This window comes from Erpetoichthys calabaricus, chromosome 8 (genome assembly GCF_900747795.2).
Source record: "Erpetoichthys calabaricus chromosome 8, fErpCal1.3, whole genome shotgun sequence".
NCBI classification, from domain to species: domain Eukaryota; kingdom Metazoa; phylum Chordata; class Cladistia; order Polypteriformes; family Polypteridae; genus Erpetoichthys; species Erpetoichthys calabaricus.
In genome coordinates this window covers 2,957,818-2,972,004 of record NC_041401.2, presented here as the reverse complement: position 1 = coordinate 2,972,004, position 14,187 = coordinate 2,957,818, and the positions used below count along the sequence as shown (strand labels likewise).

The 14,187-nt window shown below is 43.7% G+C and overlaps 1 protein-coding gene across 1 annotated transcript in view; it reads right to left on the bottom strand.

Moving 5' to 3' along the window:
* The window catches only part of LOC114655300 (transient receptor potential cation channel subfamily M member 2-like), a 74,679-nt gene extending 64,213 nt beyond the window's left edge, over nucleotides 1-10,466 (bottom strand). The window contains 1 exon segment of the mRNA XM_028806193.2: nucleotides 9,966-10,466. The gene's annotated coding sequence lies outside the window, so the exon portion shown is untranslated.
* Nucleotides 10,467-14,187: the final 3,721 nt, after the last annotated feature.

Below are 14,187 nucleotides of genomic sequence, written 5' to 3'. Positions count from 1 at the left end.
GCAGAGGCTTGCCGAACATTGCGGAAACCGAGAGCGACCCTACACGGGTGCACTGAAAAAAAAAATGGCATGCCAGATTAAAATAAAAATATTTATACATCGGTTCCATATAAAATTGTTTTTATCAAAAATAATTTAATTATGCTTAATGCACTAATTATTATTCTGAAACATGACATTTTTATATAAAATAAACTTTAATTCTCTGTTAAATTAATTATGTTAAATAAACATGGCTCATGTCAATAAGGCAACTCCACGCAGGGAGGACCAGGGAAGCAAACCCGGGTCTTCTTATCGCGAGGCAGCGGCGTTACCACTGCGCCACCGTGCCGGCCTCGATAAAACATTAAGAGAATACCAGAAAAAACGCAAAACAGAGTAACGTTAGTCTGAGTGATTAAGTATTTGAATTGAATATCTGAATATTTCTCGTCGGCTCTTATATTTATTTTTTTAATTTTTATTATTTCGCTAAACTTTTGCTCTTAACCAGCGACAACTCAAAACGAACAACCTGCGGCTTCTTTGAAAGTCACGTGACTATCGCCAAGTTACCCGACCTGATGAGAAATCCGCTCGGTGCTCTTTTTAATTCCTGGTGAGGACTAAATAGAACTATTTTTAATTCTACCTAAATGACTGAAATTAGTATATTGCACATCCCACAAGATTCAATAAATTAAACATGATCGAGCTATGTTTAAAAGTGGAACATAAACAATACATGTAATATAAAGTAAATACATTCTTGTAAATGCAACAACCTGCCATTTCCCTTTTTTTCCCCCCAGTGTGCTTACCTTACGGCCGATGGTAGAGATTTCAAGGTCCTGAAGCGCTTCAACCCAAAGTGTCTAAAACAATCATCGTAAAGCTCATCAACGTGACGAAAGGGGCCGCCTAATGCACTCTGGTCGAGTATCACCTCAGCGGCGCTCCATTATGTTCGCATTAAGCACTTGGCAAAGCAGCCCGTCAAGTCCCCAAAGCGCTCTAATGCTCCTCTAAAATGTTTTACAGGTCCGTAATACGATCTTAAAAATGTGCCCGGGCACTAAGCCTCCCAGATTCCAGTGCCAATGCGTAACTTGAACTTGTAGCCTGTAAACATGGAGCAGGGGGGTCCACTTTGTTATATATAGTGCCTTTCCTCTGCCTAAATATATAATCTAGACCAGTGGTTCCCAAATCTTTTTTTTTTAAAATATATAAAAGTACGACCCACTTTTGGGTAAGTATTTTGTTTGCGACCCCTCATCCCAATACCCTCCCACCCCCCGCAAACAACCCCATTCATAAACGAACAACAGCGGAGTGGCGGCAAAACGGTTATGAACCGATAGAAATACTGGCGCCATCTGTGACCCACTAGCACAATTTATTGATCTTTCTTCTTCAAGTTTCCCGGACATTCCACCTTGTTCCAGAAAGCGCGTGCTAAATTATTTTTAATCGATGTGTCGTCTTCTGGAAATTTCAATTCGGCTTCATTTCTATCATCAGCGAAGCGCAATGAGGCAGCGTTCCCAAAGTGCGCGCTGTGCTGCTGAGCGACATATCGGACACTCAGAAGTATACGAGCCATAGCCATCTTTAATAAAATGAGTGTATTTGAAGAGATCATTGGAACCTTCTTGGCAGAGACAAGATTAAAAAAAGATTGTACAGCGATGAAGATTTCAGATATGGCTTTACTGTTATGTGTGGAATTTGTGGAAATAAAAATATGAAGCCGTCAAAGCAACTTCGACATTTAAATACCAAACACTTAAGCAAAAAAAAAAAAAAAGACAAGCCAGTGGAATTCTCTGAAAAAAGCTGAACTCCCTTCACAAGGAGCAGGCAGACACCAACAATGAAAAAGCAGAACCAGTAAGTTCTCGAGTTACATTTCGCATCGCAAGCGCCAGTAAGCCGGAAACAACTGCCGAAAAAAAATCGGCTTTTAAGCGCAGCTGTCGATATGCTGCAAACACTGTAAAAAATGTTAGCAAAATTGATGGTAAAAATACTGTAAACGGTCAAAGTAAAATACCTTTTCTGAAAAAAGGAGTTTGTGTTCTACTGGAAAATCACCTCTATATCTTAAACAATACATTTTTTTTTTTTTTTTTTTTTTTTTACAGCCATGTTCTGTAAAATCGATATTTTTATACCTTCAAAATATGCTACATACATTTACTGATGCGTTACAATTGCACTGAAAAAATCTATTAATTTGACATAAAACTGTTAAATAGCGAAGGTAAACAACCGTAAAATGTAAAAACAGTGAAGCGCTGCTTCAGTAACACCGAAGTTAAGATATTTGCATAAGGACACGCCCCCTTTTACCGTACTGTTCCTGGTGAACCGCACGTCTTTGAACAAGAAACTTTGACATCGTTAGCGCAGTTATTTTTTTCCCTGCGTGCTGAAGGTTTTTTAAAATTATGGAAGCTAATTTATGGTGGGTTGTATTCGATAAGCTGGCACACCAGTAGGCCACCAAACACCGCAAAAACAAACTTTACTTGCCCACCGGACAATGTGCCGTACCTTCCTTAAACATTGAATGGTTTTCAATGTGTATAATTAAATGGTACCCGTTTGTTATTTTATTGATGCAAACTGCGTGCAGGGCTTTGACCCTAATAGTACTTTCTAATGGTTAGTTGATTGGCATATTTATTACAGTGCATGGATTTCTGGTTATGGTTAGACAATTCCCTTCGTTTGGAAATGTGTTGTAAAGAAAAAAAAATTTACTACAAAGTTATACCGTAGACCTAAAAATATTGTCACCTTATTTTATTACAGTATTATAGTAAAAATAACACTATTTATATATTTATTTTTACAGTGAAGGGCTGGTAAAAAAGAGGCAGACAAGCTCAAAACAATAGCTCTCTCCCTCTCTCCAGTAATATGATCCAAAGATGAATAAGTGATACAGTATGGTAGAAGTTATTTATAAAACTTGATTTTTGTTCGACTTCAATTAACAAAAAGGACATGCAAGTAGTAAAGGAGCGTCACTATTATACATCATAAAATTTTGACAGGTGTATGTCCTGCCCCCCTGGCATTTCTGGTACCCACGGTATGCCACCTGGTTACTGGTTAGTTCCCCCACACACACTGGTCTCTGCCCGTTGTCGGGTGCGTTGTTTGACTGGCATCAGCCCTTTTGTCAGTCGTGTGTAAGGAAAATGGTCGGCTGATCTTAGCCTTGATCCTAAAAACTGGAGTCTGTTGATCTTTGTGATTTGAGACAGACCTTCGGAAAGCTGTAAGGTGACAAAAAGGTAAATCAGCAATTGGGGCAGAGCAGGCATCCTGCTCCTGGCTGTGTACAGAGAGTACTGAGATCTCGAGTCACAGACCAGAGAGAGGAGGTACAAGAAGACTTTAGAGAGAACCTACTACACACCCAAGGAGCCTGGCAGTGCATTCCAAACACGCCTTGGGCATCCCGTTACCTCGCCCACCGTGTAAAACCATGCCCTTTATAAAGCAAAGGCATATAGTAGATGATACCAAGGTGTTTTAAAACAATGGTTTTCAGAGTGGATGTACAAGAAAAGTTTTAGAGAGAATCTATTACACAGACAAGGAAAGCTCAGTATTATTGAATTACTGGTGAAAGACGGATCAACTCCTATGAAATTCTGAAGTCTCCCTTGAAGCTCTACCAGGAGGTGACGAGAGCAGCAAAATCAAATTACAGGATCTATCGGACTTCATTGCAAATGTCTGCCTCAAGAACTGGAGTGCTTTTTAACACCATGAACACTTTCTTTACCCCACCGGTCAGCAGCTTCTCTGTGAGCTCACCTGAGAACTGCGAGTTATTCCTGAACTTCTTTCCTTCAGGCCGGTGCAGAGCCGCTTTATGTTGTTTCAATCAGTTTCCAACTCCCAGCTAACTGATCCAGTCAACCATTTCAAACTTCCACTCATCCTCTTGATATTTAACCTGCACATCTGTTTAAAGATTATTTTGGAGACATCGGTACACTTGCCCTCGCACAGAATTAATCACCGTTTACAAGTGTGGGCAAATGCCGGACAACTTCAAGCATGCGATGGTTCAGTCACTATTGGAGAAGCCTACTCTGGACCCCACAGGGTTTTCAAATTACAGGCCTATCACTAAGCTCCCCTTCCTGTTCAAAATTATGGGAAAAGGTGGTTAGTGTGCAATTACTGTCATATTTGGAGGAAAACAATCTATAGGATGTACAGTATTTCAATCTGGTTTTTAAAAAACCTCACAGTACAGTAGTACAAAAACTGATGGAGTGTAAAGATATTAAACTTTGGATGGTGCAAAATTAAATATTGAATTTTGCTTCAATAAAATGTGTTGTATTTAAGACACTTTAGTATCTACTACATTATGACTTACATATAAAGGACATGGTTTTACAAGGTGGGCGAGGTAACGGGGTGCCCAAGGTGTGTTTGGGCTGTACAGCCAACTTTCCTTGCCCGTGTAATAAATTCTCTCTAAAGTTTTCTTGTACATTCACTCTGAAAGCTATTGCTTTAAAACAACTTGGTATCATCTACTACAGGGGTCCTGGAGGGCCGCAGTGGCCACAGGTTTTCATTCTAACCCTTTTCTTAATGAGTGACCAGTTTTTGCTGCTAATTAACTTCTTTTGAATTCATTTTGGGCGGCACGGTGGCACAGTGGGTAGCGCTGCTGCCTCACAGTTGGGGGACCTGGGGACCGGAGGTTCGCTTCCCGGGTCCTCCCTGCGTGGAGTTTGCATGTTCTCCTCGTGTCTGCGTGGGTTTCCTCCCACAGTCCAAAGACATGCAGGTTAAGTGGATTGGCGATTCTAAATTCTAAATTCTAAAGGGCGGAGTGGTGGCTCTGAGGTTAGGGATCTGCGCTGGCAATCGGAAGGTTGCCGGTTCGAATCCCGTAAATGCCAATATGGACTCTGCTGTGTTGGGCCCTTAAGCAAGGCCCTTAACCTGCAATTGCTGAGCGCTTTGAGTAGTGAGAAAAGCGCTATATAAATGCAAAAAATTATTAAAATTATTAAATTGTCTCTAGTGTGTGCTTGGTGCATTTGTGTGTGTCCTGCGGTGGGTTGGCACCCTGCTTGGGATTGGTTCCTGCCTTGTGCCCTGTGTTGGCTGGGATTGGCTACAGCAGACCCCCCATGACCCTGTGTTCAGATTCAGCGGATTGGAAAATGGATGGATGGATGGACTCAATGTTAAAATTGATAGAATATTAAAAGTTTGGAACAAAGAAATGAAAAGCAGGAGACGCAGAATGTAAAATATCTCCATGCGTACTGAATCACAAAAAAAGAAACATCCACCATATGAGCGGCAAGACTCCAGTCTTAACTCACCCAGCGACCCTGCTGGCGGTAGAGAGTGTCCAGTGAGTGGACTGGGATTGCTTAGGAGATGACTAAGCCCCTCGTCTCAATCCCTTCAAGTCCCTGTCACTGTGAACAAGACTTGTGCCGTTGAGCCAGCACTGGGTATACTGGTCTGAGATTTCTTAAAAAGATTTATAACCAGTATATTTGACTACTGCGGTGGGTTGGCACCCTGCCCGAGATTGGTTCCTGCCTTGTGCCCTGTGTTGGCTGGGATTGGCTCCAGCAGACCCCCGTGACCCTGTGTTCGGTTTCAGCGGGTTTGTAAATGGATGGATAGATGGATGAATTCATTTTCTTTGACTTGCTCTTGGAGACTCACTTGCTCTTTGGAGCAGCCAAACAATAACGAGACACAAAATGAGACAAAACAGGCCCAGCAAACTGTGACCATCATACAATATCTGAAAATAAAGAAAGGTGAAGGTCTCAGGAATGCTGATCTGCTCTTAGAAAAGAGAAAATCCCTTAATTTTGGAAATGTCTGCTATTGCACAATGAGAGCGGCAACAAGCCATGGAATTAAAGAACGGGTTTAATTAACGACGAGACTCAGCGCCTCATTAAGCAGCTGGTTGGAGTGAAATTGGTTGGAGTTCGAGGCCCTGACTTAGCTGGCCTTCTGTTGGCTCACTCACTTCACATATCACTTCACAGTTGGTGCCATTTAAGGAAAGAAATCAAGCAATTCAGAGGAACGACGAAGAAATTCAGGGAAACATTTCTTAAAAACCAAGTCAATTAAACTTAATCCAAAAGAAGTTAATTAGCAGCAAAAACAGGTCATTAATTAAGAAAAGGGGTAGAATGAAAACCTGCAGCCACTGTGGCCCACCAGGACTGGAGTTGGGCACCCCTGATCTACTATATGCCTTGCTTTATAAAGGGCATGGTTTTACACGGTGGGCGAGGTAACGGGATGCCCAAGGCGTGTTTGGGATGCACTGCCAGGCTCCTTGGGTGTGTAGTAGGTTCTCTCTAAAGCCTTCTTGTACCTCCCGTCTCTGGTCTGTCACTCGAGATCTCTGTACTCTCTGTACACACCGTGGCGCTATACACAACCAGGAGCGGGATGCCTGCTCTGCCCCAATTGATGACTTACCTTTTTGTCACCTTACAGCTTTCCGAAAGTCTGTCTCGGATCACAAAGATGAACAGACCCCAGTTTTTGGGAACAAGGCTAAGATCAGCCGACCATTTTCCTTATGCACGGCTGACAAAAGGGCCGATGCCAGTCAAATAACGCACCCGACAACGGGCAGAGACCAGCGCGTGTGGGGGAACTAACCAGTAACCAGGTGGCATATGGTTGGGTACCGGAAATGCCAGGGGGGCAGGAAATACACCTGTCAAAATTTTATGATGTATAATAGTGACGCTCCTTTACTACTCATGCGATTCATTCCGGTGCACTCAAGAGATCATGGGAAACGTAGCTGCACTGTAACTAATAATAATAATAATAATGTTGAATATACGGTAAAGTGCTGGTAGCTGTGGTTGCCAGAATTTTACCGTAAAAAAAAAAAAAAAAAAAAAAAAGGTGACAATATTTTTAGGTCTACAGTATAACTTTGTAGTAAATAACTGTTGTTACTTTCCCTATACTTCATACACGAGAAAGTATTGGAATCCTCCAAAAACTCCATTTGGAGATTTTGATGAATCTCAACGTTTTAGACCTCCGAGTCCGTCCGTCTGTGTAAACTCGAGAATTTGAGTACGTAATCACTTCGGTCAATCAAATTTTGCATACAAGTATTTGGTAAACGTAGATTCTGATCAATTTTTGAGCTATTTCTGCTAACCGGAAGTGCTACTTTTTTTTTTATTCATACAGTTGCCGAGTCCAATGTCTTCAACTTTTATAATAATTGTCAAGTATAATCATTAATTTGTTGTTGCTGGTTCTTTAATGTACATAATATAAAAATATAATCATTGTCTTGCAGTTTACTCCTCCTTATATCCATCCCCATATCGGAACATATGAGAAAGTCGAGGGGGGACCATTCCCGATTTTTTTCTTTACAGTCACTCAGTCATTATCTGACCCGCTATATCCCAACTCAGGGTCACGGGGGTCTGCTGGAGCCAATCCCAACCAGCACAGGGAGCAAGGCAGGAACAAATCCCAGGCAGGGCGCCAACACACCGCAGGACACACACAACACATTCTAATTGAAGTGAACGTTTATTCATGCACTATAATAAATATGCCAATTAATAAACCCTTCGAATATACCGTCAGGATCAAACCCCTACATAGTTCGCATCAGTAAAATGATAACAATCGATGGCAAACATGTATCATTTAATTATACACATTGAAAAGATTTCGATGTTTAAGAAAGTTATGGCGCATTGTCTGTTGGAGAAGTAAAGTTTACTGTTGTGGTGTTTGGTGTCCTACTGGTGTGCCAGCTTATCGAATACAACCCACCAGAAATCAGCTTCCATAACCTCAAAAAACCTTCAGCACGCAGGGAAATACAAGTCCGCTAACTTTGTCGAAGTTTCTTTCCGTACTGTTCAAAGGTATGCGCAGTGCAGGATTTACGTATAAGCTACACAAGCTATAGCTTAGGGCCCCCGCCTTCTTGGGGGCCCCCCAAAACAAATTGTCTGAGTGAGCAATTGTCATATATACTTAAATATACTACAGCATTATTTGTCCCAATCAGGCCCGGCCTTAGGCATAGGCGAAGTAGGTGACCGCCTAGGGCCCCGGCGTCCAGGGGGCCCTGGATTGACTTCTTGGTCTAATTTTCATGCATTTCACAGTTGCTTCCAGGGGGGCTCTGCCCCCCCTCAGGGAGCCCCTGGACCCCCCTTTCGCCTAGGGCCCCATAATACCTAAGACCGGGCCTGGGTATGCGGTTCACTAGGAACAGTACGGTAAAAGGGGGCGTGTCCTTATGCAAATATCCCAACTTTGGCATTATGCAGCAGCGCTTGACCGATTTACATGTTACAATTGTTTACCTTCGCTGTTTAACAGTTTCACACGGTAAAATTAAGATTTTTTTCAGTTTAATGTATCAGTAAACGGTATGTAATAATTTTATTGATAAGGCACTTTACATTTGTAGTAAACCTCAAAGTGCTACATAAAATTTAAACAAAAGGCACAACAAGATAAAAAACAAAGATAAAACAATTATAGGTAATTTTGTTAATATGCTTTCCTAAATAGAAAAGTCTTTTTTTTTTTTTTTTAATTTGCTGTATTCTCTGGTAGGTCAGTCAGAGACGTGGAGCAGCGACTGTATATAATTTGAAGATAGAAAAATATGGATTTTACAGAACTTGGCTGTAAAAAATAAATGATACATTTCATTAAGATATACAAGTAATTTTCAATAGAACACAAGGTATCTTTTTCAGAAAATGTATTTTACTTTCACCATTTAAACCAGCGTTTCTCAACCTTTAAAGTATTTGCGACCCGAGTTTTCATAACAGTTTTAATCGCGCCCCCCCTAACTTTTTTTTTTTTTTTTTTTTTTTTAAGGAACCCACTAATACCAATTTGTTCTTTTTTAATTAATGATATATCATAGATGCATATTTTATTATACCTACTTTTATCGACATTTATCCAACTATATTTATTTTTCTAGTATCAGAATGTAGTTTAAGTTCATTTGTTTTGGTTTCAATAGATGGATTTTCATGTTTTCGATTCTTGTTTTCTTTTTTTTTCCACATCTTCGCGCCCCACAGTTTGAGAACCACTGATTTACAGTATTTTTACCTTTAAATGGACTGACTTTTTGTTCAGTGTGTGTTTTATACGGTAAATTCCGAGCTCGCATTGTGCCGTGTTAGCCCGAGCCTCTTCTAGCAGCTTCCTCCGTACGTATTGTGACGCGCACTTGTTGAAGAGCCCTCGCTGATTCGATGGTCTCCATCGCCCTCGAACCCCCAGTCTTTAGCGGCTTGCCCGAGCCCTGTAACCAACCGTTGAATAGCCTCACCTTGCTTTTGTGTCAGTTAGTCGAAGGCTTGCCTTTCGCAAGTCGCGTTCATCTGCATGGAGCACCACCGTAAGTGCCGAACGCAGCTAAAGCGCGGTCGTAATCCGCCGGCCCACCGGTATTTTCTAAAGTAGAACGCGCATCCTGCACATCCGAATCCGCGTGGTACAAAAGTAGTGCCCGCCTCCGAGCTCTTAAAATAAAGTTCTTTGCCATCCGCGAACGACTCAAACGCGGCTAGCCGTCTTGCCCAACGTAGTAATCGGATTTCAGTTCAGACGTTTCCATCTCGAATAAGAGCTCGACTCGCTTTTTAGTGCGAAACACGACCATTTAGCAAAATGCTCGTCACCAATGTTCAGTCCTTGTCTTTGCCCCAAGACTGCCGAATTAGACAGGACACCGCTTCATACTTGAACGCAATGCTTCTTTTATATAAGGCGTTAATACACGCCTTCATAAGGCATTTGTGGTTTTATTTTAGAAATCATGTCTCGAAACCCCCGGCTCTTTATTGCGAACCCCCCAGATGAAGACGGCTAGCACTTCGGACACTCCAGTATTTCAACGCCCCCCCCCCGGTGACACTCACTTCAGGTGGCTGCCGGGATTTCCTTCTTCAGCACACCGCTGCTCATTCGGGGTTTTATGTGTTGCCTCGGGTGTCCGACTTTGCCATCCGGAGCCCGCTTCTCACCAGTAAACTTTAAAGGACAGACTGAGATTTGCTGCCGAACTTTTTAGCTTTAGCCGGTTGCTGCGGTCGATGCTTCAGAGAGTCGTTTCTATTTCAGGAACCCGCGTCCCTCGTGCGTTGGTTCGTTTTTCCTTTGGGTCCTGCGGCGTTTACGAGCGCATCATCCGAGTTAAAGCGCCCCAAGCATGGATGTCAGTGAGGCGCAGTTGGTCGAATACACGCGGGGCTTAGACGCAGCTCTCCCGGGAGGGATTGTTACCGGGCGACAGGCGGCAATCGGAGCACTAGAATAAAACACCTTTCGGAGAGACCGCAGGCGTGACGTCGACTGTTAGCCTGGAAACAGGACAGGTCGGGGAAGTGCATCCAAAACCAGGGGGAGGCGCTGTGCCCGTCGCGGATTGGTGGAAAGTTATTGCAAGCGGCGATGAAGAGTGACGGAGATGAGCGGAGCGCACGCTCGCAATTTGAAGTGCATATAAAGCACCGCGCCGCCTATAATTAGCGTTGCTTCAGGATACCCAAAGCTAAACAAACGTCGAGATTCCCACCTCCACAGCAATTACAGAATAATGTGTATTTTAAAATCAATTTATTGACGCAGTTCGTCCGTTTGGCCCCGCTGCCCGATACGTACAGTATGTCCACGTACGCTGCAGGACGGATCGCCCCCGTTCACTTTGTGGTACGCCAGCAGCGCTTCTGTCACTCGAGGACTGGCTTCTAAATTACCTGCTCGTCTGTCTTTACCTGTCACAGTCCGTTTGTTGACTTGTGGTACTTTGGCGACGCTTCTTAAGTCCTACCTGTGAAGCCACCTTTCACTCGAATGACTCGCCGCTCCCTCTTCAGATCTCCCCTCTCTATTCCATTTCGCAACTCCCCCAAACACGCAGAAAGGAGTGTCCCCTTTGTTGTTGTCCTTACTGGTTTTAAATTGACATCGTCCTGCAGGGTTTTCCTATAAAGCACCAGAAGCATTGTGCGCGGTCTCTTATCTTATCGGGACTTTCTTGTGTGCTTTCAATAAGTAGCGAGACTGGCGCCCCGTGGAGAGCAGATTGGACCCCGTGCCCACCTCTCATTAATGGGTGAAACGTGATCAGAAAATGGATGGATGAACTGATTTACCGATGAGTCAACCTCACTTCATAATCTTCATAAACTAGTGACACCAGCGATCACCCCTCATATTCATAAAGACCCCGACACTCAAACTATTGAGCACTTGGCTAACCAGCTCACTACTGACGGTGCAGCCATCGCTCGGGAATTCGAATTCTGGTGCGCCACACGCTTTACTGCCCCGTAGTTCGATCCTAAAAATACGTTAAGCCCCCACTCAGCCTCAGCTCGTCGGATTTCCGTACCAACTTGCTACCAATGGCTTGTTAAAAGTGGAGCATCATCGTTATTTACTGCATATAGCGCCTTTCCTGTGGAATGAGGTCTAATCATATCATCTAGGCGATTAGCTGTCGGACACTTTCAACGCCCCCTTCTCTCTCCAGTGACGTCGGGATTCACTTGATCAGATATACTTCATTAATCCCCTCAGCACACCGCCACTGATTCGTGACTCGTGTATCGCCTCGGGTGTGAATTGTGCCCGATTTTCCCATCTGGAGCCAGTCCTCGAAATCGGAGGCCGCTTCACACGGCTAAACTTTAATAACAGTCGAGGAATGGGGAACGGAGAACTGCAGCGGAACCTTTTAGCTTTGAGCTGCAGTTTGTGGAAGTCACTTCTCGTTCATGAACCCACGTCCCTCGTACATGCAGACACATCGGCAGCTCATTTCCGCCTTTCGGTTAACACTTTTCCTCACTTCGGCCAGTAAGTGAGGAGAAAATGATGAGAGACACACGCTGATCTGCCATAAAGAAAGTCCGCTTGGCCGATCGCTCATCTGCTTTAACTACCTCAAGTGACCGGGGTGCGCGGGCCCGTGGTGACACTTGGTGACAGCGCTAGCAGCGGATCGCATGCCCCTCTCTTGGCTTACTTTATTCTCCGATTGATGAAAATGACAGCCCGTCTCCGGGCGCATTTTCAGGAGCTGAGAGATGAGCCTCGCACTCCCGCGGTCATCGCCTTCACCTCGTGTACTCACCCTCCGATGACTCGGCCTTCCTGCTCTCTGCTTTGACGCGGTGGACCCCAAATTCAAGTGTGTGCTCTCGTCCTTCAGCCAGCATTCACGCCGTTTGGATTTCCACACTTGACACAGTCCACTCGGTGCTCACTCCCGCTGACCCTAAACCGTCTCACACCCTGCACACGACCACCCCACGTGGGCTCCGCCCACCTCACTGGCCCGGGGATGGACGCGCTTTTCAAGTTCTCTTTCTAGGAATATTCACAATGATGAAGGAAACGCACGCCAGCCACCACAGCAAAGATCGAGCGCGTCTTGTAACCTGAGCAGTGAAGGAGGAGATCCCAGGGTGTGGCCGCGTTCAGACACCATTGTGAGGGGCGACCCGGCCAGGGTTGGGGTGCACAGTACGAGTCAAAAAGCCTGGAAACACTCCGAACATATTTTTGATCCAAGTGGATACCCTGTTTGTGAAGATGTTGTCAAATTGGTTTATAAATGCTAATGGGATAGTGCTGGGAATGATTGACTTGTAATTTATTATTCACGTCTGACTTCAAAGCCCCAGCCGGTCCTAATGGTCAACTCCCTTCACTTCCCTCTTTAATTAGCCATCTTTAAAAGCTAACTGGTTACACTGCACAACAAAGTTTTTGCTTCTTGAACACAGTTGGGTGTTTCTTACAGATTTTTGGGTGCTGATCACGAATATCACATCATAATTTACCCATCACGTACCGTTTCAATTTTGTCATGATTTTTTCTTTTATTTGTATCCAAACGTTTTCGCTCCCGTAAGTGACTTATCAACAACGGTTTGTGCAGCCTGGGCATGTCCAGGTTGGAAGCTGTTCTGTGGAAGTGGACATCCTGGGCAGGTCTGAAGGAACTTGACGCTGTCTCACATGTTATAAAGGTGGCTGGCATACACCGATCCTGCTCCTTGGGATAATATCGGTAGTCAGTGTGTATGTCGAGTATCAGTACAGTTGAAGAACTGAGGATATGCAAAGCCACCTCTCCCTCCAAGAGGGGTGTTAATGTGACGTTTGTTTTACTGCAGCCCTTGGCAAAGCCCCCTCCTTGAGGACAGGCCTTCAAAGATGGGGACCACGTCGAGACTGCAATAACTTCCATCAATCCATCCATTTTCCAACCCGCTGAATCCGAACACAGGGTCACGGGGGTCTGCTGCAGCCAATCCCAGCCAACACAGGGCACAAGGCAGGGAACCAATCCCGTTCAGGGTGCCAACCCACCGCAGGACGCACACAAACACACCCACACACCAAGCACACACTAGGGCTAATTTAGAATCGCCAGTCCACCTAACCTGCATGTCTTTGGACTGTGGGAGGAAACCCGGGAAGCAAACCCAGATCCCCAGGTCCCCAGGTCTTCCAACTGCGAGGCAGCAGTGCTACCCACTGCGCCACCATGCCGCCCGACTGCAATAACTTGTAAAAAGTAATAGAATGTGGAACACTATATTGAATGTAGTGAATAACCAAATGTTATCATGGCTTATAAGATTGTAAAGGATTTTTGTTTTTTTTCATATATGTGAGCAATGTATATGTAAATAAGGTGTAATAGGAATGGGGTAGTGTAAGACTGTATTAGACTACAGCTGAATACAGTTGTTTCTAGTTGAATTAGTAGATAGTTATAGGTTGTAATTGTACTAGATTGTGTTTTATATATACTGTATCACCCAAACATATATGGAAATAAAGTATATTTTTTCAAAAAAAAAAATCAGTATAGTATCACAATATAACAGTAAGTACGCTTGATGCTGTAGACCAGTGGTTCTCAATCTGTGGGGTGGGAAGTAACAAAAAGGGGGGCGCAAAGAAAACAAGAATTGAAAATATGAAAATCCATCTATTGAAACCAAAACAAATTAACTTAAACTACATTCTGATACTAGAAAAATAAATATAGAGTTAGATAAATGTCGATAAAAGTTAAGTAGGTATAATAAAATATGCATCTATGATATATCATTAATTAAA